The following is a 25,014-nucleotide window of genomic DNA, read 5'->3' on the forward strand; positions in this document are numbered from 1 at the left end:
CCATATCCTACATTTATAGTGCACAAAAGTTAAAAAATTGAACTCGTCTCCTTCTGCAGTACCAGGTAATACCAGGTATTACCGGTTTGCCTGACAGCAGGAGGCACTGTGGCTTAGCTGGTCAAAGCGCCTGTCTAGTAAACAGGAGACCCTGGGTTCAAATCCCAGCAGTGCCTTCCTGTTACCATTTGAAACCATCTTCTTCACAGTGTTGATTGCATTCTTAATGTTGGAGTTGGGAAATCTTTCCAAGTCTGTGTATGTCCTCAGTTATCCACCTGACAGTACTCTTGAGAGCTTTAAAAACTTCTTTTCACCTGATCCAAGAAGCTTCTTCAGTTCTAGAACAAATGCTGGAGGGTCCCAGGCATTAAACCGCTAGTGGAGCTTCTGAGGGTTGTTCACCCAATATTGATGTCTTGGGCGTGTCTAGATCTTCATTGTGTTCTCTTCTTGGAAACGAAGGAGAGAAAGCATAACTCCCAATGCTTCCCGCCATCAGCACTCGTTAATGAAATGCAATGGCATTGGTAGGGAGGTAAGGCACTGCTGGGATTTGAACCCAGGATCTCCTGTTTACGAGACAGGCGCTTTGGCCAGCTAAGCCACAGCGCCTTGAGCTGTGTGCCTCTAGCTACTGTCCAACAGCTGGTGGGGAAAAATGTGACGAACCGATTCAAACCTGTGTCTGCAGAGGTTACTTGGTTTTTCCCTTCCCTGAAGGAGGCACTGTAGCTTAGCCGGTCAAAGCACCTGTCTTGTAAACAGGAGATCCTGGGTTCAAATCCCAGCAGTGCCTGTTGAGCTATTTCAAAATAAGAAGTTCTGTGTAGGCAACTTTTCCTCAATGTCAAAATAAAAGAAAGTAAGGTGTTGAATCTCAAGTTTGGAGGCACTAAAGATTTAGCAAAGGACACCCCAGCAGCTGTGCACCACATGCAGATGAAAAAAAATCAAAACTGAAAGTGTACTAAAACATGAAACTGCGCAACTGTAACAACAGACATAAATGGACCAGTATAGAAACTGGGTGAGGCAGGGTTATATTGAGCTTTCGTCCCAAAAGCACTGTCAAGATTCTGCAAATCATTCGAGTTACTGATAAGAGAAGGTAAGACTGTTAGGTGTTGTGTTAAAATAAATGCCCAAGTGTTCTCTATTAAAAACAGCATAAGGAGGTGTTCTTGTTTCCTCTTATGTTATGGAAAAGTGTATAGGCAGCAGGAATTTGAGTCAGGTCTCGGTTTTTCTTGATGATGTCACTCCTTTCTCAGCTACACTTGAGAACCATGAGGAACGATCGCTGAAGGTCCTCCATAGGATGAAAGAATTTACTTTAAAGCTGTCGCCAGACAAATGTCAGTTCTTCAGGACATCTGTCCAATATCTCGGCTATGTTGTATCATCAGAAGGGGTCAAAACAGATCCAGCTGCCCTCACTACCTGGCCAAGACCAGCTAACATCAAGTAGCTTAAGTCTTTCCTTGGGTTCACTGGATATTACAGGAGGTTTATAAAAGACTATTCCAAGCTTGCAATACCCCTTAATCACTTAAGTGCTGGTTGCCTCCCACTGAAGAGAAAATCCAGTCTGTCTGGCAGAAACCACAAGGTTTCTACCAGTGCGGAACTCAAAAAGCCTTTTCACGAAAAATGGACCCCAACCGCTGAAGATACTTTTAAGACATTGATTCTCAAGCTCACAACAGCTCCTGTTCTTGGGTTTGCAGATCCAAAGAGACATTATATTGTGCACACCGATGCAAGCGCCCATGTTCTCGGTGCAGCCTTATATCAAGAACAGGAGAGCAAGTTAAGAGTCACTGCCTGTGCCAGTAGGGGTCTCTCCAAGTCCGAGCAAAGGTACCCTGCACACAAGCTTGACTTCCTGTCTGTGAAGTGGGCTGTCACCCAGAACGTTTTCCGCTATCTCTATGGAGCAAAATTTACAGTGATGACAGACAATAATCCACTCACTTACGTTTTAACATCTGCAAAGTTGGACGCAGTAGGGCATTGCTGGTTGGCCGTACTTTCCAGTTTTGATTTTGACATTGAGTATAGCGCTGGGAAGAACAACCAAGATGCAGATGGGCTGTTGAGACGTCCGTATCGGCATGCCTGTGATATATCTGATCAGAGTTCTAATGATGAGGAAAATGCCATTGAAGGCTTTACTGCACAGCTCTTGCGCCGCAACAAAGAGCCTGATTTTCCAACCGAGGCAGTAAAGGCAGTATGCAAGAGACATGAGTATTCCTCAACTCTTGAGGAGGAGGCAGCAGTACCATCGTCTGCACGAGTACAATGTTTGGCTATTGGAGCCTCTGCAATACCAGCAGATTTCTGTCAAACTGATGTAGCTGGGCCATGCCCCCTGATGCAGATGTCTCTTTCCGATTGGCTACGTGAACAGAAATTAGATCTGGAGAGCTGAGAGAGTCTTGCAGAAAGCTACCAGTTAGCCATTGAGCACAGTCAAAAGAGTGCTTTGCGAAACAAACAAAGGTTTGACAGTAAAGTGCGGGAATCCACCCTTGCCAAGGGAAATAGAGTTGTTTTGAGGACTTGTTCAGACTCACCCTGTTGAATCAGTCTCAAAAGATTCTCCTTCACCTTATGATGTTTCCACTGAGGTCATTGAAGAAGTGAGGAACAGGAAGTTACTTGTTGGACTATTTGACCATATCCTACATTTATAGTGCACAAAAGTTAAAAAATTGAACTCGTCTCCTTCTGCAGTACCAGGTAATACCAGGTATTACCGGTTTGCCTGACAGCAGGAGGCACTGTGGCTTAGCTGGTCAAAGCGCCTGTCTAGTAAACAGGAGACCCTGGGTTCAAATCCCAGCAGTGCCTTCCTGTTACCATTTGAAACCATCTTCTTCACAGTGTTGATTGCATTCTTAATGTTGGAGTTGGGAAATCTTTCCAAGTCTGTGTATGTCCTCAGTTATCCACCTGACAGTACTCTTGAGAGCTTTAAAAACTTCTTTTCACCTGATCCAAGAAGCTTCTTCAGTTCTAGAACAAATGCTGGAGGGTCCCAGGCATTAAACCGCTAGTGGAGCTTCTGAGGGTTGTTCACCCAATATTGATGTCTTGGGCGTGTCTAGATCTTCATTGTGTTCTCTTCTTGGAAACGAAGGAGAGAAAGCATAACTCCCAATGCTTCCCGCCATCAGCACTCGTTAATGAAATGCAATGGCATTGGTAGGGAGGTAAGGCACTGCTGGGATTTGAACCCAGGATCTCCTGTTTACGAGACAGGCGCTTTGGCCAGCTAAGCCACAGCGCCTTGAGCTGTGTGCCTCTAGCTACTGTCCAACAGCTGGTGGGGAAAAATGTGACGAACCGATTCAAACCTGTGTCTGCAGAGGTTACTTGGTTTTTCCCTTCCCTGAAGGAGGCACTGTAGCTTAGCCGGTCAAAGCACCTGTCTTGTAAACAGGAGATCCTGGGTTCAAATCCCAGCAGTGCCTGTTGAGCTATTTCAAAATAAGAAGTTCTGTGTAGGCAACTTTTCCTCAATGTCAAAATAAAAGAAAGTAAGGTGTTGAATCTCAAGTTTGGAGGCACTAAAGATTTAGCAAAGGACACCCCAGCAGCTGTGCACCACATGCAGATGAAAAAAAATCAAAACTGAAAGTGTACTAAAACATGAAACTGCGCAACTGTAACAACAGACATAAATGGACCAGTATAGAAACTGGGTGAGGCAGGGTTATATTGAGCTTTCGTCCCAAAAGCACTGTCAAGATTCTGCAAATCATTCGAGTTACTGATAAGAGAAGGTAAGACTGTTAGGTGTTGTGTTAAAATAAATGCCCAAGTGTTCTCTATTAAAAACAGCATAAGGAGGTGTTCTTGTTTCCTCTTATGTTATGGAAAAGTGTATAGGCAGCAGGAATTTGAGTCAGGTCTCGGTTTTTCTTGATGATGTCACTCCTTTCTCAGCTACACTTGAGAACCATGAGGAACGATCGCTGAAGGTCCTCCATAGGATGAAAGAATTTACTTTAAAGCTGTCGCCAGACAAATGTCAGTTCTTAAGGACATCTGTCCAATATCTCGGCTATGTTGTATCATCAGAAGGGGTCAAAACAGATCCAGCTGCCCTCACTACCTGGCCAAGACCAGCTAACATCAAGTAGCTTAAGTCTTTCCTTGGGTTCACTGGATATTACAGGAGGTTTATAAAAGACTATTCCAAGCTTGCAATACCCCTTAATCACTTAAGTGCTGGTTGCCTCCCACTGAAGAGAAAATCCAGTCTGTCTGGCAGAAACCACAAGGTTTCTACCAGTGCGGAACTCAAAAAGCCTTTTCACGAAAAATGGACCCCAACCGCTGAAGATACTTTTAAGACATTGATTCTCAAGCTCACAACAGCTCCTGTTCTTGGGTTTGCAGATCCAAAGAGACATTATATTGTGCACACCGATGCAAGCGCCCATGTTCTCGGTGCAGCCTTATATCAAGAACAGGAGAGCAAGTTAAGAGTCACTGCCTGTGCCAGTAGGGGTCTCTCCAAGTCCGAGCAAAGGTACCCTGCACACAAGCTTGACTTCCTGTCTGTGAAGTGGGCTGTCACCCAGAACGTTTTCCGCTATCTCTATGGAGCAAAATTTACAGTGATGACAGACAATAATCCACTCACTTACGTTTTAACATCTGCAAAGTTGGACGCAGTAGGGCATTGCTGGTTGGCCGTACTTTCCAGTTTTGAGTTTGACATTGAGTATAGCGCTGGGAAGAACAACCAAGATGCAGATGGGCTGTTGAGACGTCCGTATCGGCATGCCTGTGATATATCTGATCAGAGTTCTAATGATGAGGAAAATGCCATTGAAGGCTTTACTGCACAGCTCTTGCGCCGCAACAAAGAGCCTGATTTTCCAACCGAGGCAGTAAAGGCAGTATGCAAGAGACATGAGTATTCCTCAACTCTTGAGGAGGAGGCAGCAGTACCATCGTCTGCACGAGTACAATGTTTGGCTATTGGAGCCTCTGCAATACCAGCAGATTTCTGTCAAACTGATGTAGCTGGGCCATGCCCCCTGATGCAGATGTCTCTTTCCGATTGGCTACGTGAACAGAAATTAGATCTGGAGAGCTGAGAGAGTCTTGCAGAAAGCTACCAGTTAGCCATTGAGCACAGTCAAAAGAGTGCTTTGCGAAACAAACAAAGGTTTGACAGTAAAGTGCGGGAATCCACCCTTGCCAAGGGAAATAGAGTTGTTTTGAGGACTTGTTCAGACTCACCCTGTTGAATCAGTCTCAAAAGATTCTCCTTCACCTTATGATGTTTCCACTGAGGTCATTGAAGAAGTGAGGAACAGGAAGTTACTTGTTGGACTATTTGACCATATCCTACATTTATAGTGCACAAAAGTTAAAAAATTGAACTCGTCTCCTTCTGCAGTACCAGGTAATACCAGGTAATACCAGGTATTACCGGTTTGCCTGACAGCAGGAGGCACTGTGGCTTAGCTGGTCAAAGCGCCTGTCTAGTAAACAGGAGACCCTGGGTTCAAATCCCAGCAGTGCCTTCCTGTTACCATTTGAAACCATCTTCTTCACAGTGTTGATTGCATTCTTAATCTTGGAGTTGGGAAATCTTTCCAAGCCTGTGTATGTCCTCAGTTATCCACCTCACAGTGCTCTTGAGAGCTTTAAAAACTTCTTTTCACCTGATCCAAGAAGCTTCTTCAGTTCGAGAACAAATGCTGGAGGGTCCCAGGCATTAAACCGCTAGTGGAGCTTCTGAGGGTTTTTTCACCCAATATTGATGTCTTGGGCGTGTGTAAATCTTCATTGTGTCCTCTTCTTGGAAACGAAGGAGAGAAAGCATAACTCCCAATGCTTCCCGCCATCAGCACTCGTTAATGAAATGTAATGGCATTGGTAGGGAGGTAAGGCACTGCTGGGATTTGAACCCAGGATCTCCTGTTTACGAGACAGGCGCTTTGGCCAGCTAAGCCACAGCACCTTGAGCTGTGTGCCTCTAGCTACTGTCCAACAGCTGGTGGGGAAAAATGTGACGAACCGATTCAAACCTGTGTCTGCAGAGGTTACTTGGTTTTTCCCTTCCCTGAAGGAGGCACTGTAGCTTAGCCGGTCAAAGCACCTGTCTTGTAAACAGGAGATCCTGGGTTCAAATCCCAGCAGTGCCTGTTGAGCTATTTCAAAATAAGAAGTTCTGTGTAGGCAACTTTTCCTCAATGTCAAAATAAAAGAAAGTAAGGTGTTGAATCTCAAGTTTGGAGGCACTAAAGATTTAGCAAAGGACACCCCAGCAGCTGTGCACCACATGCAGATGAAAAAAAATCAAAACTGAAAGTGTGCTAAAACATGAAACTGCGCAACTGTAACAACAGACATAAATGGACCAGTATAGAAACTGGGTGAGGCAGGGTTATATTGAGCTTTCGTCCCAAAAGCACTGTCAGGATTCTGCAAATCATTCGAGTTACTGATAAGAGAAGGTAAGACTGTTAGGTGTTGTGTTAAAATAAATGCCCAAGTGTTCTCTATTAAAAACAGCACAAGGAGGTGTTCTAGTGTTCTTGTTTCCTCTTATGTTATGGAAAAGTGTATAGGCAGCAGGAATTTGAGTCAGGTCTCGGTTTTTCTTGATGATGTCACTCCTTTCTCAGCTACACTTGAGAACCATGAGGAACGATCGCTGAAGGTCCTCCATAGGATGAAAGAATTTACTTTAAAGCTGTCGCCAGAGAAATGTCAGTTCTTCAGGACATCTGTCCAATATCTCGGCTATGTTGTATCATCAGAAGGGGTCAAAACAGATCCAGCTGCCCTCACTACCTGGCCAAGACCAGCTAACATCAAGTAGCTTAAGTCTTTCCTTGGGTTCACTGGATATTACAGGAGGTTTATAAAAGACTATTCCAAGCTTGCAATACCCCTTAATCACTTAAGTGCTGGTTGCCTCCCACTGAAGAGAAAATCCAGTCTGTCTGGCAGAAACCACAAGGTTTCTACCAGTGCGGAACTCAAAAAGCCTTTTCACGAAAAATGGACCCCAACCGCTGAAGATACTTTTAAGACATTGATTCTCAAGCTCACAACAGCTCCTGTTCTTGGGTTTGCAGATCCAAAGAGACATTATATTGTGCACACCGATGCAAGCGCCCATGTTCTCGGTGCAGCCTTATATCAAGAACAGGAGAGCAAGTTAAGAGTCACTGCCTGTGCCAGTAGGGGTCTCTCCAAGTCCGAGCAAAGGTACCCTGCACACAAGCTTGACTTCCTGTCTGTGAAGTGGGCTGTCACCCAGAACGTTTTCCGCTATCTCTATGGAGCAAAATTTACAGTGATGACAGACAATAATCCACTCACTTACGTTTTAACATCTGCAAAGTTGGACGCAGTAGGGCATTGCTGGTTGGCCGTACTTTCCAGTTTTGATTTTGACATTGAGTATAGCGCTGGGAAGAACAACCAAGATGCAGATGGGCTGTTGAGACGTCCGTATCGGCATGCCTGTGATATATCTGATCAGAGTTCTAATGATGAGGAAAATGCCATTGAAGGCTTTACTGCACAGCTCTTGCGCCGCAACAAAGAGCCTGATTTTCCAACCGAGGCAGTAAAGGCAGTATGCAAGAGACATGAGTATTCCTCAACTCTTGAGGAGGAGGCAGCAGTACCATCGTCTGCACGAGTACAATGTTTGGCTATTGGAGCCTCTGCAATACCAGCAGATTTCTGTCAAACTGATGTAGCTGGGCCATGCCCCCTGATGCAGATGTCTCTTTCCGATTGGCTACGTGAACAGAAATTAGATCTGGAGAGCTGAGAGAGTCTTGCAGAAAGCTACCAGTTAGCCATTGAGCACAGTCAAAAGAGTGCTTTGCGAAACAAACAAAGGTTTGACAGTAAAGTGCGGGAATCCACCCTTGCCAAGGGAAATAGAGTTGTTTTGAGGACTTGTTCAGACTCACCCTGTTGAATCAGTCTCAAAAGATTCTCCTTCACCTTATGATGTTTCCACTGAGGTCATTGAAGAAGTGAGGAACAGGAAGTTACTTGTTGGACTATTTGACCATATCCTACATTTATAGTGCACAAAAGTTAAAAAATTGAACTCGTCTCCTTCTGCAGTACCAGGTAATACCAGGTATTACCGGTTTGCCTGACAGCAGGAGGCACTGTGGCTTAGCTGGTCAAAGCGCCTGTCTAGTAAACAGGAGACCCTGGGTTCAAATCCCAGCAGTGCCTTCCTGTTACCATTTGAAACCATCTTCTTCACAGTGTTGATTGCATTCTTAATGTTGGAGTTGGGAAATCTTTCCAAGTCTGTGTATGTCCTCAGTTATCCACCTCACAGTACTCTTGAGAGCTTTAAAAACTTCTTTTCACCTGATCCAAGAAGCTTCTTCAGTTCTAGAACAAATGCTGGAGGGTCCCAGGCATTAAACCGCTAGTGGAGCTTCTGAGGGTTGTTCACCCAATATTGATGTCTTGGGCGTGTCTAGATCTTCATTGTGTTCTCTTCTTGGAAACGAAGGAGAGAAAGCATAACTCCCAATGCTTCCCGCCATCAGCACTCGTTAATGAAATGCAATGGCATTGGTAGGGAGGTAAGGCACTGCTGGGATTTGAACCCAGGATCTCCTGTTTACGAGACAGGCGCTTTGGCCAGCTAAGCCACAGCGCCTTGAGCTGTGTGCCTCTAGCTACTGTCCAACAGCTGGTGGGGAAAAATGTGACGAACCGATTCAAACCTGTGTCTGCAGAGGTTACTTGGTTTTTCCCTTCCCTGAAGGAGGCACTGTAGCTTAGCCGGTCAAAGCACCTGTCTTGTAAACAGGAGATCCTGGGTTCAAATCCCAGCAGTGCCTGTTGAGCTATTTCAAAATAAGAAGTTCTGTGTAGGCAACTTTTCCTCAATGTCAAAATAAAAGAAAGTAAGGTGTTGAATCTCAAGTTTGGAGGCACTAAAGATTTAGCAAAGGACACCCCAGCAGCTGTGCACCACATGCAGATGAAAAAAAATCAAAACTGAAAGTGTACTAAAACATGAAACTGCGCAACTGTAACAACAGACATAAATGGACCAGTATAGAAACTGGGTGAGGCAGGGTTATATTGAGCTTTCGTCCCAAAAGCACTGTCAAGATTCTGCAAATCATTCGAGTTACTGATAAGAGAAGGTAAGACTGTTAGGTGTTGTGTTAAAATAAATGCCCAAGTGTTCTCTATTAAAAACAGCATAAGGAGGTGTTCTTGTTTCCTCTTATGTTATGGAAAAGTGTATAGGCAGCAGGAATTTGAGTCAGGTCTCGGTTTTTCTTGATGATGTCACTCCTTTCTCAGCTACACTTGAGAACCATGAGGAACGATCGCTGAAGGTCCTCCATAGGATGAAAGAATTTACTTTAAAGCTGTCGCCAGACAAATGTCAGTTCCTTAAGGACATCTGTCCAATATCTCGGCTATGTTGTATCATCAGAAGGGGTCAAAACAGATCCAGCTGCCCTCACTACCTGGCCAAGACCAGCTAACATCAAGTAGCTTAAGTCTTTCCTTGGGTTCACTGGATATTACAGGAGGTTTATAAAAGACTATTCCAAGCTTGCAATACCCCTTAATCACTTAAGTGCTGGTTGCCTCCCACTGAAGAGAAAATCCAGTCTGTCTGGCAGAAACCACAAGGTTTCTACCAGTGCGGAACTCAAAAAGCCTTTTCACGAAAAATGGACCCCAACCGCTGAAGATACTTTTAAGACATTGATTCTCAAGCTCACAACAGCTCCTGTTCTTGGGTTTGCAGATCCAAAGAGACATTATATTGTGCACACCGATGCAAGCGCCCATGTTCTCGGTGCAGCCTTATATCAAGAACAGGAGAGCAAGTTAAGAGTCACTGCCTGTGCCAGTAGGGGTCTCTCCAAGTCCGAGCAAAGGTACCCTGCACACAAGCTTGACTTCCTGTCTGTGAAGTGGGCTGTCACCCAGAACGTTTTCCGCTATCTCTATGGAGCAAAATTTACAGTGATGACAGACAATAATCCACTCACTTACGTTTTAACATCTGCAAAGTTGGACGCAGTAGGGCATTGCTGGTTGGCCGTACTTTCCAGTTTTGATTTTGACATTGAGTATAGCGCTGGGAAGAACAACCAAGATGCAGATGGGCTGTTGAGACGTCCGTATCGGCATGCCTGTGATATATCTGATCAGAGTTCTAATGATGAGGAAAATGCCATTGAAGGCTTTACTGCACAGCTCTTGCGCCGCAACAAAGAGCCTGATTTTCCAACCGAGGCAGTAAAGGCAGTATGCAAGAGACATGAGTATTCCTCAACTCTTGAGGAGGAGGCAGCAGTACCATCGTCTGCACGAGTACAATGTTTGGCTATTGGAGCCTCTGCAATACCAGCAGATTTCTGTCAAACTGATGTAGCTGGGCCATGCCCCCTGATGCAGATGTCTCTTTCCGATTGGCTACGTGAACAGAAATTAGATCTGGAGAGCTGAGAGAGTCTTGCAGAAAGCTACCAGTTAGCCATTGAGCACAGTCAAAAGAGTGCTTTGCGAAACAAACAAAGGTTTGACAGTAAAGTGCGGGAATCCACCCTTGCCAAGGGAAATAGAGTTGTTTTGAGGACTTGTTCAGACTCACCCTGTTGAATCAGTCTCAAAAGATTCTCCTTCACCTTATGATGTTTCCACTGAGGTCATTGAAGAAGTGAGGAACAGGAAGTTACTTGTTGGACTATTTGACCATATCCTACATTTATAGTGCACAAAAGTTAAAAAATTGAACTCGTCTCCTTCTGCAGTACCAGGTAATACCAGGTATTACCGGTTTGCCTGACAGCAGGAGGCACTGTGGCTTAGCTGGTCAAAGCGCCTGTCTAGTAAACAGGAGACCCTGTGTTCAAATCCCAGCAGTGCCTTCCTGTTACCATTTGAAACCATCTTCTTCACAGTGTTGATTGCATTCTTAATGTTGGAGTTGGGAAATCTTTCCAAGTCTGTGTATGTCCTCAGTTATCCACCTCACAGTACTCTTGAGAGCTTTAAAAACTTCTTTTCACCTGATCCAAGAAGCTTCTTCAGTTCTAGAACAAATGCTGGAGGGTCCCAGGCATTAAACCGCTAGTGGAGCTTCTGAGGGTTGTTCACCCAATATTGATGTCTTGGGCGTGTCTAGATCTTCATTGGGTTCTCTTCTTGGAAACGAAGGAGAGAAAGCATAACTCCCAATGCTTCCCGCCATCAGCACTCGTTAATGAAATGCAATGGCATTGGTAGGGAGGTAAGGCACTGCTGGGATTTGAACCCAGGATCTCCTGTTTACGAGACAGGCGCTTTGGCCAGCTAAGCCACAGCGCCTTGAGCTGTGTGCCTCTAGCTACTGTCCAACAGCTGGTGGGGAAAAATGTGACGAACCGATTCAAACCTGTGTCTGCAGAGGTTACTTGGTTTTTCCCTTCCCTGAAGGAGGCACTGTAGCTTAGCCGGTCAAAGCACCTGTCTTGTAAACAGGAGATCCTGGGTTCAAATCCCAGCAGTGCCTGTTGAGCTATTTCAAAATAAGAAGTTCTGTGTAGGCAACTTTTCCTCAATGTCAAAATAAAAGAAAGTAAGGTGTTGAATCTCAAGTTTGGAGGCACTAAAGATTTAGCAAAGGACACCCCAGCAGCTGTGCACCACATGCAGATGAAAAAAAATCAAAACTGAAAGTGTACTAAAACATGAAACTGCGCAACTGTAACAACAGACATAAATGGACCAGTATAGAAACTGGGTGAGGCAGGGTTATATTGAGCTTTCGTCCCAAAAGCACTGTCAAGATTCTGCAAATCATTCGAGTTACTGATAAGAGAAGGTAAGACTGTTAGGTGTTGTGTTAAAATAAATGCCCAAGTGTTCTCTATTAAAAACAGCATAAGGAGGTGTTCTAGTGTTCTTGTTTCCTCTTATGTTATGGAAAAGTGTATAGGCAGCAGGAATTTGAGTCATGTCTCGGTTTTTCTTGATGATGTCACTCCTTTCTCAGCTACACTTGAGAACCATGAGGAACGATCGCTGAAGGTCCTCCATAGGATGAAAGAATTTACTTTAAAGCTGTCGCCAGACAAATGTCAGTTCCTTAAGGACATCTGTCCAATATCTCGGCTATGTTGTATCATCAGAAGGGGTCAAAACAGATCCAGCTGCCCTCACTACCTGGCCAAGACCAGCTAACATCAAGTAGCTTAAGTCTTTCCTTGGGTTCACTGGATATTACAGGAGGTTTATAAAAGACTATTCCAAGCTTGCAATACCCCTTAATCACTTAAGTGCTGGTTGCCTCCCACTGAAGAGAAAATCCAGTCTGTCTGGCAGAAACCACAAGGTTTCTACCAGTGCGGAACTCAAAAAGCCTTTTCACGAAAAATGGACCCCAACCGCTGAAGATACTTTTAAGACATTGATTCTCAAGCTCACAACAGCTCCTGTTCTTGGGTTTGCAGATCCAAAGAGACATTATATTGTGCACACCGATGCAAGCGCCCATGTTCTCGGTGCAGCCTTATATCAAGAACAGGAGAGCAAGTTAAGAGTCACTGCCTGTGCCAGTAGGGGTCTCTCCAAGTCCGAGCAAAGGTACCCTGCACACAAGCTTGACTTCCTGTCTGTGAAGTGGGCTGTCACCCAGAACGTTTTCCGCTATCTCTATGGAGCAAAATTTACAGTGATGACAGACAATAATCCACTCACTTACGTTTTAACATCTGCAAAGTTGGACGCAGTAGGGCATTGCTGGTTGGCCGTACTTTCCAGTTTTGATTTTGACATTGAGTATAGCGCTGGGAAGAACAACCAAGATGCAGATGGGCTGTTGAGACGTCCGTATCGGCATGCCTGTGATATATCTGATCAGAGTTCTAATGATGAGGAAAATGCCATTGAAGGCTTTACTGCACAGCTCTTGCGCCGCAACAAAGAGCCTGATTTTCCAACCGAGGCAGTAAAGGCAGTATGCAAGAGACATGAGTATTCCTCAACTCTTGAGGAGGAGGCAGCAGTACCATCGTCTTCACGAGTACAATGTTTGGCTATTGGAGCCTCTGCAATACCAGCAGATTTCTGTCAAACTGATGTAGCTGGGCCATGCCCCCTGATGCAGATGTCTCTTTCCGATTGGCTACGTGAACAGAAATTAGATCTGGAGAGCTGAGAGAGTCTTGCAGAAAGCTACCAGTTAGCCATTGAGCACAGTCAAAAGAGTGCTTTGCGAAACAAACAAAGGTTTGACAGTAAAGTGCGGGAATCCACCCTTGCCAAGGGAAATAGAGTTGTTTTGAGGACTTGTTCAGACTCACCCTGTTGAATCAGTCTCAAAAGATTCTCCTTCACCTTATGATGTTTCCACTGAGGTCATTGAAGAAGTGAGGAACAGGAAGTTACTTGTTGGACTATTTGACCATATCCTACATTTATAGTGCACAAAAGTTAAAAAATTGAACTCGTCTCCTTCTGCAGTACCAGGTAATACCAGGTATTACCGGTTTGCCTGACAGCAGGAGGCACTGTGGCTTAGCTGGTCAAAGCGCCTGTCTAGTAAACAGGAGACCCTGGGTTCAAATCCCAGCAGTGCCTTCCTGTTACCATTTGAAACCATCTTCTTCACAGTGTTGATTGCATTCTTAATGTTGGAGTTGGGAAATCTTTCCAAGTCTGTGTATGTCCTCAGTTATCCACCTCACAGTACTCTTGAGAGCTTTAAAAACTTCTTTTCACCTGATCCAAGAAGCTTCTTCAGTTCTAGAACAAATGCTGGAGGGTCCCAGGCATTAAACCGCTAGTGGAGCTTCTGAGGGTTGTTCACCCAATATTGATGTCTTGGGCGTGTCTAGATCTTCATTGGGTTCTCTTCTTGGAAACGAAGGAGAGAAAGCATAACTCCCAATGCTTCCCGCCATCAGCACTCGTTAATGAAATGCAATGGCATTGGTAGGGAGGTAAGGCACTGCTGGGATTTGAACCCAGGATCTCCTGTTTACGAGACAGGCGCTTTGGCCAGCTAAGCCACAGCGCCTTGAGCTGTGTGCCTCTAGCTACTGTCCAACAGCTGGTGGGGAAAAATGTGACGAACCGATTCAAACCTGTGTCTGCAGAGGTTACTTGGTTTTTCCCTTCCCTGAAGGAGGCACTGTAGCTTAGCCGGTCAAAGCACCTGTCTTGTAAACAGGAGATCCTGGGTTCAAATCCCAGCAGTGCCTGTTGAGCTATTTCAAAATAAGAAGTTCTGTGTAGGCAACTTTTCCTCAATGTCAAAATAAAAGAAAGTAAGGTGTTGAATCTCAAGTTTGGAGGCACTAAAGATTTAGCAAAGGACACCCCAGCAGCTGTGCACCACATGCAGATGAAAAAAAATCAAAACTGAAAGTGTACTAAAACATGAAACTGCGCAACTGTAACAACAGACATAAATGGACCAGTATAGAAACTGGGTGAGGCAGGGTTATATTGAGCTTTCGTCCCAAAAGCACTGTCAAGATTCTGCAAATCATTCGAGTTACTGATAAGAGAAGGTAAGACTGTTAGGTGTTGTGTTAAAATAAATGCCCAAGTGTTCTCTATTAAAAACAGCATAAGGAGGTGTTCTTGTTTCCTCTTATGTTATGGAAAAGTGTATAGGCAGCAGGAATTTGAGTCAGGTCTCGGTTTTTCTTGATGATGTCACTCCTTTCTCAGCTACACTTGAGAACCATGAGGAACGATCGCTGAAGGTCCTCCATAGGATGAAAGAATTTACTTTAAAGCTGTCGCCAGACAAATGTCAGTTCCTTAAGGACATCTGTCCAATATCTCGGCTATGTTGTATCATCAGAAGGGGTCAAAACAGATCCAGCTGCCCTCACTACCTGGCCAAGACCAGCTAACATCAAGTAGCTTAAGTCTTTCCTTGGGTTCACTGGATATTACAGGAGGTTTATAAAAGACTATTCCAAGCTTGCAATACCCCTTAATCACTTAAGTGCTGGTTGCCTCCCACTGAAGAGAAAATCCAGTCTGTCTGGCAGAAACCACAAGGTTTCTACCAGTGCGGAACTCAAAAAGCCTTTTCACGAAAAATGGACCCCAACCGCTGAAGATACTTTTAAGACATTGATTCTCAAGCTCACAACAGCTCCTGTTCTTGGGTTTGCAGATCCAAAGAGACATTATATTGTGCACACCGATGCAAGCGCCCATGTTCTCGGTGCAGCCTTATATCAAGAACAGGAGAGCAAGTTAAGAGTCACTGCCTGTGCCAGTAGGGGTCTCTCCAAGTCCGAGCAAAGGTACCCTGCACACAAGCTTGACTTCCTGTCTGTGAAGTGGGCTGTCACCCAGAACGTTTTCCGCTATCTCTATGGAGCAAAATTTACAGTGATGACAGACAATAATCCACTCACTTACGTTTTAACATCTGCAAAGTTGGACGCAGTAGGGCATTGCTGGTTGGCCGTACTTTCCAGTTTTGAGTTTGACATTGAGTATAGCGCTGGGAAGAACAACCAAGATGCAGATGGGCTGTTGAGACGTCCGTATCGGCATGCCTGTGATATATCTGATCAGAGTTCTAATGATGAGGAAAATGCCATTGAAGGCTTTACTGCACAGCTCTTGCGCCGCAACAAAGAGCCTGATTTTCCAACCGAGGCAGTAAAGGCAGTATGCAAGAGACATGAGTATTCCTCAACTCTTGAGGAGGAGGCAGCAGTACCATCGTCTGCACGAGTACAATGTTTGGCTATTGGAGCCTCTGCAATACCAGCAGATTTCTGTCAAACTGATGTAGCTGGGCCATGCCCCCTGATGCAGATGTCTCTTTCCGATTGGCTACGTGAACAGAAATTAGATCTGGAGAGCTGAGAGAGTCTTGCAGAAAGCTACCAGTTAGCCATTGAGCACAGTCAAAAGAGTGCTTTGCGAAACAAACAAAGGTTTGACAGTAAAGTGCGGGAATCCACCCTTGCCAAGGGAAATAGAGTTGTTTTGAGGACTTGTTCAGACTCACCCTGTTGAATCAGTCTCAAAAGATTCTCCTTCACCTTATGATGTTTCCACTGAGGTCATTGAAGAAGTGAGGAACAGGAAGTTACTTGTTGGACTATTTGACCATATCCTACATTTATAGTGCACAAAAGTTAAAAAATTGAACTCGTCTCCTTCTGCAGTACCAGGTAATACCAGGTATTACCGGTTTGCCTGACAGCAGGAGGCACTGTGGCTTAGCTGGTCAAAGCGCCTGTCTAGTAAATAGGAGACCCTGGGTTCAAATCCCAGCAGTGCCTTCCTGTTACCATTTGAAACCATCTTCTTCACAGTGTTGATTGCATTCTTAATGTTGGAGTTGGGAAATCTTTCCAAGTCTGTGTATGTCCTCAGTTATCCACCTCACAGTACTCTTGAGAGCTTTAAAAACTTCTTTTCACCTGATCCAAGAAGCTTCTTCAGTTCTAGAACAAATGCTGGAGGGTCCCAGGCATTAAACCGCTAGTGGAGCTTCTGAGGGTTGTTCACCCAATATTGATGTCTTGGGCGTGTCTAGATCTTCATTGGGTTCTCTTCTTGGAAACGAAGGAGAGAAAGCATAACTCCCAATGCTTCCCGCCATCAGCACTCGTTAATGAAATGCAATGGCATTGGTAGGGAGGTAAGGCACTGCTGGGATTTGAACCCAGGATCTCCTGTTTACGAGACAGGCGCTTTGGCCAGCTAAGCCACAGCGCCTTGAGCTGTGTGCCTCTAGCTACTGTCCAACAGCTGGTGGGGAAAAATGTGACGAACCGATTCAAACCTGTGTCTGCAGAGGTTACTTGGTTTTTCCCTTCCCTGAAGGAGGCACTGTAGCTTAGCCGGTCAAAGCACCTGTCTTGTAAACAGGAGATCCTGGGTTCAAATCCCAGCAGTGCCTGTTGAGCTATTTCAAAATAAGAAGTTCTGTGTAGGCAACTTTTCCTCAATGTCAAAATAAAAGAAAGTAATGTGTTGAATCTCAAGTTTGGAGGCACTAAAGATTTAGCAAAGGACACCCCAGCAGCTGTGCACCACATGCAGATGAAAAAAAATCAAAACTGAAAGTGTACTAAAACATGAAACTGCGCAACTGTAACAACAGACATAAATGGACCAGTATAGAAACTGGGTGAGGCAGGGTTATATTGAGCTTTCGTCCCAAAAGCACTGTCAAGATTCTGCAAATCATTCGAGTTACTGATAAGAGAAGGTAAGACTGTTAGGTGTTGTGTTAAAATAAATGCCCAAGTGTTCTCTATTAAAAACAGCATAAGGAGGTGTTCTAGTGTTCTTGTTTCCTCTTATGTTATGGAAAAGTGTATAGGCAGCAGGAATTTGAGTCATGTCTCGGTTTTTCTTGATGATGTCACTCCTTTCTCAGCTACACTTGAGAACCATGAGGAACGATCGCTGAAGGTCCTCCATAGGATGAAAGAATTTACTTTAAAGCTGTCGCCAGACAAATGTCAGTTCCTTAAGGACATCTGTCCAATATCTCGGCTATGTTGTATCATCAGAAGGGGTCAAAACAGATCCAGCTGCCCTCACTACCTGGCCAAGACCAGCTAACATCAAGTAGCTTAAGTCTTTCCTTGGGTTCACTGGATATTACAGGAGGTTTATAAAAGACTATTCCAAGCTTGCAATACCCCTTAATCACTTAAGTGCTGGTTGCCTCCCACTGAAGAGAAAATCCAGTCTGTCTGGCAGAAACCACAAGGTTTCTACCAGTGCGGAACTCAAAAAGCCTTTTCACGAAAAATGGACCCCAACCGCTGAAGATACTTTTAAGACATTGATTCTCAAGCTCACAACAGCTCCTGTTCTTGGGTTTGCAGATCCAAAGAGACATTATATTGTGCACACCGATGCAAGCGCCCATGTTCTCGGTGCAGCCTTATATCAAGAACAGGAGAGCAAGTTAAGAGTCACTGCCTGTGCCAGTAGGGGTCTCTCCAAGTCCGAGCAAAGGTACCCTGCACACAAGCTTGACTTCCTGTCTGTGAAGTGGGCTGTCACCCAGAACGTTTTCCGCTATCTCTATGGAGCAAAATTTACAGTGATGACAGACAATAATCCACTCACTTACGTTTTAACATCTGCAAAGTTGGACGCAGTAGGGCATTGCTGGTTGGCCGTACTTTCCAGTTTTGATTTTGACATTGAGTATAGCGCTGGGAAGAACAACCAAGATGCAGATGGGCTGTTGAGACGTCCGTATCGGCATGCCTGTGATATATCTGATCAGAGTTCTAATGATGAGGAAAATGCCATTGAAGGCTTTACTGCACAGCTCTTGCGCCGCAACAAAGAGCCTGATTTTCCAACCGAGGCAGTAAAGGCAGTATGCAAGAGACATGAGTATTCCTCAACTCTTGAGGAGGAGGCAGCAGTACCATCGTCTGCACGAGTACAATGTTTGGCTATTGGAGCCTCTGCAATACCAGCAGATTTCTGTCAAACTGATGTAGCTGGGCCATGCCCCCTGATGCAGATGTCTCTTTCCGATTGGCTACGTGAACAGAAATTAGATCTGGAGAGCTGAGAGAGTCTTGCAGAAAGCTACCAGTTAGCCATTGAGCACAGTCAAAAGAGTGCTTTGCGAAACAAACAAAGGTTTGACAGTAAAGTGCGGGAATCCACCCTTGCCAAGGGAAATAGAGTTGTTTTGAGGACTTGTTCAGACTCACCCTGTTGAATCAGTCTCAAAAGATTCTCCTTCACCTTATGATGTTTCCACTGAGGTCATTGAAGAAGTGAGGAACAGGAAGTTACTTGTTGGACTATTTGACCATATCCTACATTTATAGTGCACAAAAGTTAAAAAATTGAACTCGTCTCCTTCTGCAGTACCAGGTAATACCAGGTATTACCGGTTTGCCTGACAGCAGGAGGCACTGTGGCTTAGCTGGTCAAAGCGCCTGTCTAGTAAACAGGAGACCCTGGGTTCAAATCCCAGCAGTGCCTTCCTGTTACCATTTGAAACCATCTTCTTCACAGTGTTGATTGCATTCTTAATGTTGGAGTTGGGAAATCTTTCCAAGTCTGTGTATGTCCTCAGTTATCCACCTCACAGTACTCTTGAGAGCTTTAAAAACTTCTTTTCACCTGATCCAAGAAGCTTCTTCAGTTCTAGAACAAATGCTGGAGGGTCCCAGGCATTAAACCGCTAGTGGAGCTTCTGAGGGTTGTTCACCCAATATTGATGTCTTGGGCGTGTCTAGATCTTCATTGTGTTCTCTTCTTGGAAACGAAGGAGAGAAAGCATAACTCCCAATGCTTCCCGCCATCAGCACTCGTTAATGAAATGCAATGGCATTGGTAGGGAGGTAAGGCACTGCTGGGATTTGAACCCAGGATCTCCTGTTTACGAGACAGGCGCTTTGGCCAGCTAAGCCACAGCGCCTTGAGCTGTGTGCCTCTAGCTACTGTCCAACAGCTGGTGGGGAAAAATGTGACGAACCGATTCAAACCTGTGTCTGCAGAGGTTACTTGGTTTTTCCCTTCCCTGAAGGAGGCACTGTAGCTTAGCCGGTCAAAGCACCTGCCTTGTAAACAGGAGATCCTGGGTTCAAATCCCAGCAGTGCCTGTTGAGCTATTTCAAAATAAGAAGTTCTGTGTAGGCAACTTTTCCTCAATGTCAAAATAAAAGAAAGTAAGGTGTTGAATCTCAAGTTTGGAGGCACTAAAGATTTAGCAAAGGACACCCCAGCAGCTGTGCACCACATGCAGATGAAAAAAAATCAAAACTGCAAGTGTACTAAAACATGAAACTGCGCAACTGTAACAACAGACATAAATGGACCAGTATAGAAACTGGGTGAGGCAGGGTTATATTGAGCTTTCGTCCCAAAAGCACTGTCAAGATTCTGCAAATCATTCGAGTTACTGATAAGAGAAGGTAAGACTGTTAGGTGTTGTGTTAAAATAAATGCCCAAGTGTTCTCTATTAAAAACAGCATAAGGAGGTGTTCTTGTTTCCTCTTATGTTATGGAAAAGTGTATAGGCAGCAGGAATTTGAGTCAGGTCTCGGTTTTTCTTGATGATGTCACTCCTTTCTCAGCTACACTTGAGAACCATGAGGAACGATCGCTGAAGGTCCTCCATAGGATGAAAGAATTTACTTTAAAGCTGTCGCCAGACAAATGTCAGTTCCTTAAGGACATCTGTCCAATATCTCGGCTATGTTGTATCATCAGAAGGGGTCAAAACAGATCCAGCTGCCCTCACTACCTGGCCAAGACCAGCTAACATCAAGTAGCTTAAGTCTTTCCTTGGGTTCACTGGATATTACAGGAGGTTTATAAAAGACTATTCCAAGCTTGCAATACCCCTTAATCACTTAAGTGCTGGTTGCCTCCCACTGAAGAGAAAATCCAGTCTGTCTGGCAGAAACCACAAGGTTTCTACCAGTGCGGAACTCAAAAAGCCTTTTCACGAAAAATGGACCCCAACCGCTGAAGATACTTTTAAGACATTGATTCTCAAGCTCACAACAGCTCCTGTTCTTGGGTTTGCAGATCCAAAGAGACATTATATTGTGCACACCGATGCAAGCGCCCATGTTCTCGGTGCAGCCTTATATCAAGAACAGGAGAGCAAGTTAAGAGTCACTGCCTGTGCCAGTAGGGGTCTCTCCAAGTCCGAGCAAAGGTACCCTGCACACAAGCTTGACTTCCTGTCTGTGAAGTGGGCTGTCACCCAGAACGTTTTCCGCTATCTCTATGGAGCAAAATTTACAGTGATGACAGACAATAATCCACTCACTTACGTTTTAACATCTGCAAAGTTGGACGCAGTAGGGCATTGCTGGTTGGCCGTACTTTCCAGTTTTGATTTTGACATTGAGTATAGCGCTGGGAAGAACAACCAAGATGCAGATGGGCTGTTGAGACGTCCGTATCGGCATGCCTGTGATATATCTGATCAGAGTTCTAATGATGAGGAAAATGCCATTGAAGGCTTTACTGCACAGCTCTTGCGCCGCAACAAAGAGCCTGATTTTCCAACCGAGGCAGTAAAGGCAGTATGCAAGAGACATGAGTATTCCTCAACTCTTGAGGAGGAGGCAGCAGTACCATCGTCTGCACGAGTACAATGTTTGGCTATTGGAGCCTCTGCAATACCAGCAGATTTCTGTCAAACTGATGTAGCTGGGCCATGCCCCCTGATGCAGATGTCTCTTTCCGATTGGCTACGTGAACAGAAATTAGATCTGGAGAGCTGAGAGAGTCTTGCAGAAAGCTACCAGTTAGCCATTGAGCACAGTCAAAAGAGTGCTTTGCGAAACAAACAAAGGTTTGACAGTAAAGTGCGGGAATCCACCCTTGCCAAGGGAAATAGAGTTGTTTTGAGGACTTGTTCAGACTCACCCTGTTGAATCAGTCTCAAAAGATTCTCCTTCACCTTATGATGTTTCCACTGAGGTCATTGAAGAAGTGAGGAACAGGAAGTTACTTGTTGGACTATTTGACCATATCCTACATTTATAGTGCACAAAAGTTAAAAAATTGAACTCGTCTCCTTCTGCAGTACCAGGTAATACCAGGTATTACCGGTTTGCCTGACAGCAGGAGGCACTGTGGCTTAGCTGGTCAAAGCGCCTGTCTAGTAAACAGGAGACCCTGGGTTCAAATCCCAGCAGTGCCTTCCTGTTACCATTTGAAACCATCTTCTTCACAGTGTTGATTGCATTCTTAATGTTGGAGTTGGGAAATCTTTCCAAGTCTGTGTATGTCCTCAGTTATCCACCTCACAGTACTCTTGAGAGCTTTAAAAACTTCTTTTCACCTGATCCAAGAAGCTTCTTCAGTTCTAGAACAAATGCTGGAGGGTCCCAGGCATTAAACCGCTAGTGGAGCTTCTGAGGGTTGTTCACCCAATATTGATGTCTTGGGCGTGTCTAGATCTTCATTGTGTTCTCTTCTTGGAAACGAAGGAGAGAAAGCATAACTCCCAATGCTTCCCGCCATCAGCACTCGTTAATGAAATGCAATGGCATTGGTAGGGAGGTAAGGCACTGCTGGGATTTGAACCCAGGATCTCCTGTTTACGAGACAGGCGCTTTGGCCAGCTAAGCCACAGCGCCTTGAGCTGTGTGCCTCTAGCTACTGTCCAACAGCTGGTGGGGAAAAATGTGACGAACCGATTCAAACCTGTGTCTGCAGAGGTTACTTGGTTTTTCCCTTCCCTGAAGGAGGCACTGTAGCTTAGCCGGTCAAAGCACCTGTCTTGTAAACAGGAGATCCTGGGTTCAAATCCCAGCAGTGCCTGTTGAGCTATTTCAAAATAAGAAGTTCTGTGTAGGCAACTTTTCCTCAATGTCAAAATAAAAGAAAGTAAGGTGTTGAATCTCAAGTTTGGAGGCACTAAAGATTTAGCAAAGGACACCCCAGCAGCTGTGCACCACATGCAGATGAAAAAAAATCAAAACTGAAAGTGTACTAAAACATGAAACTGCGCAACTGTAACAACAGACATAAATGGACCAGTATAGAAACTGGGTGAGGCAGGGTTATATTGAGCTTTCGTCCCAAAAGCACTGTCAAGATTCTGCAAATCATTCGAGTTACTGATAAGAGAAGGTAAGACTGTTAGGTGTTGTGTTAAAATAAATGCCCAAGTGTTCTCTATTAAAAACAGCATAAGGAGGTGTTCTTGTTTCCTCTTATGTTATGGAAAAGTGTATAGGCAGCAGGAATTTGAGTCAGGTCTCGGTTTTTCTTGATGATGTCACTCCTTTCTCAGCTACACTTGAGAACCATGAGGAACGATCGCTGAAGGTCCTCCATAGGATGAAAGAATTTACTTTAAAGCTGTCGCCAGACAAATGTCAGTTCCTTAAGGACATCTGTCCAATATCTCGGCTATGTTGTATCATCAGAAGGGGTCAAAACAGATCCAGCTGCCCTCACTACCTGGCCAAGACCAGCTAACATCAAGTAGCTTAAGTCTTTCCTTGGGTTCACTGGATATTACAGGAGGTTTATAAAAGACTATTCCAAGCTTGCAATACCCCTTAATCACTTAAGTGCTGGTTGCCTCCCACTGAAGAGAAAATCCAGTCTGTCTGGCAGAAACCACAAGGTTTCTACCAGTGCGGAACTCAAAAAGCCTTTTCACGAAAAATGGACCCCAACCGCTGAAGATACTTTTAAGACATTGATTCTCAAGCTCACAACAGCTCCTGTTCTTGGGTTTGCAGATCCAAAGAGACATTATATTGTGCACACCGATGCAAGCGCCCATGTTCTCGGTGCAGCCTTATATCAAGAACAGGAGAGCAAGTTAAGAGTCACTGCCTGTGCCAGTAGGGGTCTCTCCAAGTCCGAGCAAAGGTACCCTGCACACAAGCTTGACTTCCTGTCTGTGAAGTGGGCTGTCACCCAGAACGTTTTCCGCTATCTCTATGGAGCAAAATTTACAGTGATGACAGACAATAATCCACTCACTTACGTTTTAACATCTGCAAAGTTGGACGCAGTAGGGCATTGCTGGTTGGCCGTACTTTCCAGTTTTGATTTTGACATTGAGTATAGCGCTGGGAAGAACAACCAAGATGCAGATGGGCTGTTGAGACGTCCGTATCGGCATGCCTGTGATATATCTGATCAGAGTTCTAATGATGAGGAAAATGCCATTGAAGGCTTTACTGCACAGCTCTTGCGCCGCAACAAAGAGCCTGATTTTCCAACCGAGGCAGTAAAGGCAGTATGCAAGAGACATGAGTATTCCTCAACTCTTGAGGAGGAGGCAGCAGTACCATCGTCTGCACGAGTACAATGTTTGGCTATTGGAGCCTCTGCAATACCAGCAGATTTCTGTCAAACTGATGTAGCTGGGCCATGCCCCCTGATGCAGATGTCTCTTTCCGATTGGCTACGTGAACAGAAATTAGATCTGGAGAGCTGAGAGAGTCTTGCAGAAAGCTACCAGTTAGCCATTGAGCACAGTCAAAAGAGTGCTTTGCGAAACAAACAAAGGTTTGACAGTAAAGTGCGGGAATCCACCCTTGCCAAGGGAAATAGAGTTGTTTTGAGGACTTGTTCAGACTCACCCTGTTGAATCAGTCTCAAAAGATTCTCCTTCACCTTATGATGTTTCCACTGAGGTCATTGAAGAAGTGAGGAACAGGAAGTTACTTGTTGGACTATTTGACCATATCCTACATTTATAGTGCACAAAAGTTAAAAAATTGAACTCGTCTCCTTCTGCAGTACCAGGTAATACCAGGTATTACCGGTTTGCCTGACAGCAGGAGGCACTGTGGCTTAGCTGGTCAAAGCGCCTGTCTAGTAAACAGGAGACCCTGGGTTCAAATCCCAGCAGTGCCTTCCTGTTACCATTTGAAACCATCTTCTTCACAGTGTTGATTGCATTCTTAATGTTGGAGTTGGGAAATCTTTCCAAGTCTGTGTATGTCCTCAGTTATCCACCTCACAGTACTCTTGAGAGCTTTAAAAACTTCTTTTCACCTGATCCAAGAAGCTTCTTCAGTTCTAGAACAAATGCTGGAGGGTCCCAGGCATTAAACCGCTAGTGGAGCTTCTGAGGGTTGTTCACCCAATATTGATGTCTTGGGCGTGTCTAGATCTTCATTGTGTTCTCTTCTTGGAAACGAAGGAGAGAAAGCATAACTCCCAATGCTTCCCGCCATCAGCACTCGTTAATGAAATGCAATGGCATTGGTAGGGAGGTAAGGCACTGCTGGGATTTGAACCCAGGATCTCCTGTTTACGAGACAGGCGCTTTGGCCAGCTAAGCCACAGCGCCTTGAGCTGTGTGCCTCTAGCTACTGTCCAACAGCTGGTGGGGAAAAATGTGACGAACCGATTCAAACCTGTGTCTGCAGAGGTTACTTGGTTTTTCCCTTCCCTGAAGGAGGCACTGTAGCTTAGCCGGTCAAAGCACCTGCCTTGTAAACAGGAGATCCTGGGTTCAAATCCCAGCAGTGCCTGTTGAGCTATTTCAAAATAAGAAGTTC

General features: G+C 44.9%; 30 non-coding genes across 30 annotated transcripts; 20 read left to right on the forward strand and 10 right to left on the reverse strand.

The window, feature by feature from the left end:
• The first annotated feature begins 102 nt into the window (after positions 1 to 102).
• trnat-agu (transfer RNA threonine (anticodon AGU)) lies at positions 103 to 176 on the forward strand. Its single transcript has one exon. It is a non-coding gene; the product is annotated as a tRNA-Thr (tRNA).
• A 365-nt stretch (positions 177 to 541) lies between these two features.
• On the reverse strand, positions 542 to 615 carry trnat-cgu (transfer RNA threonine (anticodon CGU)). The gene has a single exon. It is a non-coding gene; the product is annotated as a tRNA-Thr (tRNA).
• Positions 616 to 725: 110 nt separating this feature from the next.
• Positions 726 to 799, forward strand: trnat-ugu (transfer RNA threonine (anticodon UGU)). The gene has a single exon. It is a non-coding gene; the product is annotated as a tRNA-Thr (tRNA).
• Positions 800 to 2,785: 1,986 nt separating this feature from the next.
• Positions 2,786 to 2,859, forward strand: trnat-agu (transfer RNA threonine (anticodon AGU)). The gene has a single exon. It is a non-coding gene; the product is annotated as a tRNA-Thr (tRNA).
• Positions 2,860 to 3,224: 365 nt separating this feature from the next.
• trnat-cgu (transfer RNA threonine (anticodon CGU)) lies at positions 3,225 to 3,298 on the reverse strand. The gene has a single exon. It is a non-coding gene; the product is annotated as a tRNA-Thr (tRNA).
• A 110-nt stretch (positions 3,299 to 3,408) lies between these two features.
• On the forward strand, positions 3,409 to 3,482 carry trnat-ugu (transfer RNA threonine (anticodon UGU)). Its single transcript has one exon. It is a non-coding gene; the product is annotated as a tRNA-Thr (tRNA).
• A 1,996-nt stretch (positions 3,483 to 5,478) lies between these two features.
• trnat-agu (transfer RNA threonine (anticodon AGU)) lies at positions 5,479 to 5,552 on the forward strand. The gene has a single exon. It is a non-coding gene; the product is annotated as a tRNA-Thr (tRNA).
• A 366-nt stretch (positions 5,553 to 5,918) lies between these two features.
• Positions 5,919 to 5,992, reverse strand: trnat-cgu (transfer RNA threonine (anticodon CGU)). Its single transcript has one exon. It is a non-coding gene; the product is annotated as a tRNA-Thr (tRNA).
• A 110-nt stretch (positions 5,993 to 6,102) lies between these two features.
• On the forward strand, positions 6,103 to 6,176 carry trnat-ugu (transfer RNA threonine (anticodon UGU)). The gene has a single exon. It is a non-coding gene; the product is annotated as a tRNA-Thr (tRNA).
• Positions 6,177 to 8,170: 1,994 nt separating this feature from the next.
• On the forward strand, positions 8,171 to 8,244 carry trnat-agu (transfer RNA threonine (anticodon AGU)). Its single transcript has one exon. It is a non-coding gene; the product is annotated as a tRNA-Thr (tRNA).
• A 365-nt stretch (positions 8,245 to 8,609) lies between these two features.
• Positions 8,610 to 8,683, reverse strand: trnat-cgu (transfer RNA threonine (anticodon CGU)). Its single transcript has one exon. It is a non-coding gene; the product is annotated as a tRNA-Thr (tRNA).
• A 110-nt stretch (positions 8,684 to 8,793) lies between these two features.
• Positions 8,794 to 8,867, forward strand: trnat-ugu (transfer RNA threonine (anticodon UGU)). The gene has a single exon. It is a non-coding gene; the product is annotated as a tRNA-Thr (tRNA).
• Positions 8,868 to 10,854: 1,987 nt separating this feature from the next.
• Positions 10,855 to 10,928, forward strand: trnat-agu (transfer RNA threonine (anticodon AGU)). Its single transcript has one exon. It is a non-coding gene; the product is annotated as a tRNA-Thr (tRNA).
• A 365-nt stretch (positions 10,929 to 11,293) lies between these two features.
• On the reverse strand, positions 11,294 to 11,367 carry trnat-cgu (transfer RNA threonine (anticodon CGU)). Its single transcript has one exon. It is a non-coding gene; the product is annotated as a tRNA-Thr (tRNA).
• Positions 11,368 to 11,477: 110 nt separating this feature from the next.
• Positions 11,478 to 11,551, forward strand: trnat-ugu (transfer RNA threonine (anticodon UGU)). Its single transcript has one exon. It is a non-coding gene; the product is annotated as a tRNA-Thr (tRNA).
• Positions 11,552 to 13,546: 1,995 nt separating this feature from the next.
• trnat-agu (transfer RNA threonine (anticodon AGU)) lies at positions 13,547 to 13,620 on the forward strand. The gene has a single exon. It is a non-coding gene; the product is annotated as a tRNA-Thr (tRNA).
• A 365-nt stretch (positions 13,621 to 13,985) lies between these two features.
• On the reverse strand, positions 13,986 to 14,059 carry trnat-cgu (transfer RNA threonine (anticodon CGU)). Its single transcript has one exon. It is a non-coding gene; the product is annotated as a tRNA-Thr (tRNA).
• Positions 14,060 to 14,169: 110 nt separating this feature from the next.
• Positions 14,170 to 14,243, forward strand: trnat-ugu (transfer RNA threonine (anticodon UGU)). Its single transcript has one exon. It is a non-coding gene; the product is annotated as a tRNA-Thr (tRNA).
• A 1,987-nt stretch (positions 14,244 to 16,230) lies between these two features.
• trnat-agu (transfer RNA threonine (anticodon AGU)) lies at positions 16,231 to 16,304 on the forward strand. Its single transcript has one exon. It is a non-coding gene; the product is annotated as a tRNA-Thr (tRNA).
• A 365-nt stretch (positions 16,305 to 16,669) lies between these two features.
• Positions 16,670 to 16,743, reverse strand: trnat-cgu (transfer RNA threonine (anticodon CGU)). The gene has a single exon. It is a non-coding gene; the product is annotated as a tRNA-Thr (tRNA).
• A 110-nt stretch (positions 16,744 to 16,853) lies between these two features.
• trnat-ugu (transfer RNA threonine (anticodon UGU)) lies at positions 16,854 to 16,927 on the forward strand. The gene has a single exon. It is a non-coding gene; the product is annotated as a tRNA-Thr (tRNA).
• A 1,995-nt stretch (positions 16,928 to 18,922) lies between these two features.
• trnat-agu (transfer RNA threonine (anticodon AGU)) lies at positions 18,923 to 18,996 on the forward strand. Its single transcript has one exon. It is a non-coding gene; the product is annotated as a tRNA-Thr (tRNA).
• Positions 18,997 to 19,361: 365 nt separating this feature from the next.
• On the reverse strand, positions 19,362 to 19,435 carry trnat-cgu (transfer RNA threonine (anticodon CGU)). Its single transcript has one exon. It is a non-coding gene; the product is annotated as a tRNA-Thr (tRNA).
• Positions 19,436 to 19,545: 110 nt separating this feature from the next.
• Positions 19,546 to 19,619, forward strand: trnat-ugu (transfer RNA threonine (anticodon UGU)). The gene has a single exon. It is a non-coding gene; the product is annotated as a tRNA-Thr (tRNA).
• A 1,987-nt stretch (positions 19,620 to 21,606) lies between these two features.
• Positions 21,607 to 21,680, forward strand: trnat-agu (transfer RNA threonine (anticodon AGU)). Its single transcript has one exon. It is a non-coding gene; the product is annotated as a tRNA-Thr (tRNA).
• Positions 21,681 to 22,045: 365 nt separating this feature from the next.
• trnat-cgu (transfer RNA threonine (anticodon CGU)) lies at positions 22,046 to 22,119 on the reverse strand. The gene has a single exon. It is a non-coding gene; the product is annotated as a tRNA-Thr (tRNA).
• Positions 22,120 to 22,229: 110 nt separating this feature from the next.
• On the forward strand, positions 22,230 to 22,303 carry trnat-ugu (transfer RNA threonine (anticodon UGU)). The gene has a single exon. It is a non-coding gene; the product is annotated as a tRNA-Thr (tRNA).
• Positions 22,304 to 24,290: 1,987 nt separating this feature from the next.
• On the forward strand, positions 24,291 to 24,364 carry trnat-agu (transfer RNA threonine (anticodon AGU)). Its single transcript has one exon. It is a non-coding gene; the product is annotated as a tRNA-Thr (tRNA).
• Positions 24,365 to 24,729: 365 nt separating this feature from the next.
• On the reverse strand, positions 24,730 to 24,803 carry trnat-cgu (transfer RNA threonine (anticodon CGU)). The gene has a single exon. It is a non-coding gene; the product is annotated as a tRNA-Thr (tRNA).
• A 110-nt stretch (positions 24,804 to 24,913) lies between these two features.
• On the forward strand, positions 24,914 to 24,987 carry trnat-ugu (transfer RNA threonine (anticodon UGU)). The gene has a single exon. It is a non-coding gene; the product is annotated as a tRNA-Thr (tRNA).
• Positions 24,988 to 25,014: the final 27 nt, after the last annotated feature.

The sequence above is a fragment of the Perissodus microlepis genome, chromosome 3 (assembly GCF_051167445.1).
Source record: "Perissodus microlepis isolate ML-2025 ecotype Zambia chromosome 3, ASM5116744v1, whole genome shotgun sequence".
Lineage (NCBI taxonomy): Eukaryota > Metazoa > Chordata > Actinopteri > Cichliformes > Cichlidae > Perissodus > Perissodus microlepis.